Consider the following 2672-nt stretch of genomic DNA (forward strand, 5'->3'; position numbering starts at 1 on the left):
TTGGCTGGCAGAAGTCCCCCAGAATTTTCTCCTCTCAGGGACCAATAGTTGCACTGCTTTTTGTTTTGTTTTTTAAACTTTCATTGTTTCATTGCTTTTGTATGTTTATTTTTTCTTCTCCTTCTTCTCATTCCATTCCCTTGAATTTTATCCTTTTTATCTCCACATTAATTTTCCCTTTTTTCTGTTTCCTTTTTTTTTCTGATTTTCATTTTCTTTCCCCCCTTTTGATCTTTACTACTCTCTTTTCATCTTCCCTCTCTCTGTTTTTGAAGTGTTTTTTGTATTTCTTTTTTTAAAATTCTCTCTCATATTTTTTTTCTTCCATAACTCCATTTTTATGTCCCTCATTTCTCTTTTTATTTTTAAATTCTGTTTTTCTGGTTGCTTCCTGTTTTTATTTAGTTTTTTTCTCCTTTATTATTTTCTCTTTTCATTGTTGTTTGTTTTTGTTTTCTTGTGTGTTTGTGGGGGGGGGGCGGGTTCTCCTCTTCCCCACCTAACAGGAGACAGCAACAGTATCTATACAGTCCAGTCACAGCATACCCTCAGCTGCCCCACACACTGAGTAAGAGCCAATACATATGAAGAAATGTTCAACATATGACGAAATGTTCATGACCATTAGTCATTGCTGCTGTTGTTGTTAAGTGCCATAGAGTCAGTTCTGACCCATAGTGACCCTGTATAGGGTTTCCAAGGAGCGACTGGTGAGCTTGAACTGCTGACCTTGCAGTTCAAACAGCTTTTCAGTCTGGTGCATTAATCCACAGCACTACACCAGGACTCCATTTGTTGTTGCTGCTATGTGCCATCGAGTCGGTACCGACTCATAGCGACCCTATGCACAACAGAATGAAACACTGCCTGATCCTGGGCCAACCTCACAATTGTTGCCATGCTTGAGCCCATTGATGCTGCCACTTTACCAATCCATCTCGCTGGGGGTCTTCCTCTTTTTCTCTGACCCTCCACCTTACTAAACATGACGAAATGTTCATGACCATTAGTCATTGTTGCTGTTGTTGTTAAGTGCCATAGAGTCAGTTCTGACCCATAGCGGCCCTGTATAGGGTTTCCAAGGAGCGACTGGTGAGCTTGAACCACCAACCTTGCAGTTCAAACGGCTTTGCAGTCTGGCACATTAACCCACAGTGCCACACCAAGACTCCATTAGAGAGATGCAAATCAAAACAACAATGAGATATCATCTCACACCAGCAATAATAGTGAAGTTCAAAAAGCAGAGGGCAATAAAGGCTGGTGAGGATGTGGAAAGACTAGAAGCCTTCTACACTGCTGGTAGGAATGCAAAATGGTTCAACCACTCTGGAAAATAGTATGGCACTTCCTTAGAAGATTGGAAATAGAAATACCATATGATCCAGCAATTCCTCTACTTGGTATATACCCACAAAAAATATGAGCCAGTACATGAGTAGATACATGTACACCAATGTTTATCACAGCACTATTCACAATAGCAAAAAGATGGAGACAACCTAAGTGCCCATCAATGGGAGAATGGATAAAAAAAACTTTGGTACATACACACAATGGAATATTATGCTACCTTGAAGAATAACAAGGAAGTTGTAAGTCACCACATAACATGGATGAACCTTGAGGACATTATGCTGAGTGAAATTAGTCAGTCACAAAAGACAAATATTGCATAAGACCATTATTGTAAAAACTTAAGAAAAGATACCCATACTAAAAGAAAAAACATATATATTTGCAGGTTACCAGGGGTTGGAGGGAGGGGATGGCAGAGCACAGGGTAGGGAATAGACACATCATAGTTTGGGTGTTGGGGAGGGCATATGAAGGGGAGAGGGATGGAAGAACAAGGTAAATAGGAAAACACTTAAGTAGGTTTGCATGAGCTAAATGAGATAGAGGTAAATAGTGATATATGCTCAACCTTGGAACAACAGGGCTCTGTGATACAGGGATCAAGGTAAAATCTGGGTGAAAGAGGGGAAATAATGTTAGGATGCTTGACTATCTTATGAATATTTGTTTCCCTTGCCTATTATTGTAAAATAGACACTTGAATGATATAAAACAGAATATCAGGAAACATGATTACTGAAACATGAGAGAATGGCTCAAACAAATGACCAAAATGCAGAGCCAGAAAATGTTTCTGAGAAAGAAAACGTAATGGAACTAACTGAAAAGGAATTCAAAAGAATGCTATTTAGGTGTCTTCAAAAGACCAACAGAAAGATAGAAGCAAGAACACAGAAAAATTGTTTAGAAGAATTAAAAAAAAAACAACATACAGTAACATGCAGACAAGATAAATGCAAACTTTGAAACAATATAGAACCTGCTATTAGGAATCCAGAAGATTAACACTAAGATTTCAGACATGGACAATACATTAAAAAGACAAAGGAGTATATTCTAAGCAATAGAAGCCCAAATTAGTAAGTTTAATAAATCTCTCAATACTAGAAAGATAAATCTCTCAATACTAGTATGCAACAAGAACAATCAGAAAAAAGAATGAAAAAATCGGAAGAAAGCCTAAAAGTTATGTGGGACACCAGGAAAAGGAACAACTTAAGGGTGATCAGAATTCCAGAACAGGAAGTTGTTGTTAAGTGCTGTCAAGTTGACTCCAACCCACAGCAACCCTGTATAGGTTTTCAAAGGAGCAA

The sequence above is a fragment of the Chrysochloris asiatica genome, unplaced genomic scaffold (genome assembly GCF_000296735.1).
Source record: "Chrysochloris asiatica unplaced genomic scaffold, ChrAsi1.0 scaffold00017, whole genome shotgun sequence".
Lineage (NCBI taxonomy): Eukaryota > Metazoa > Chordata > Mammalia > Afrosoricida > Chrysochloridae > Chrysochloris > Chrysochloris asiatica.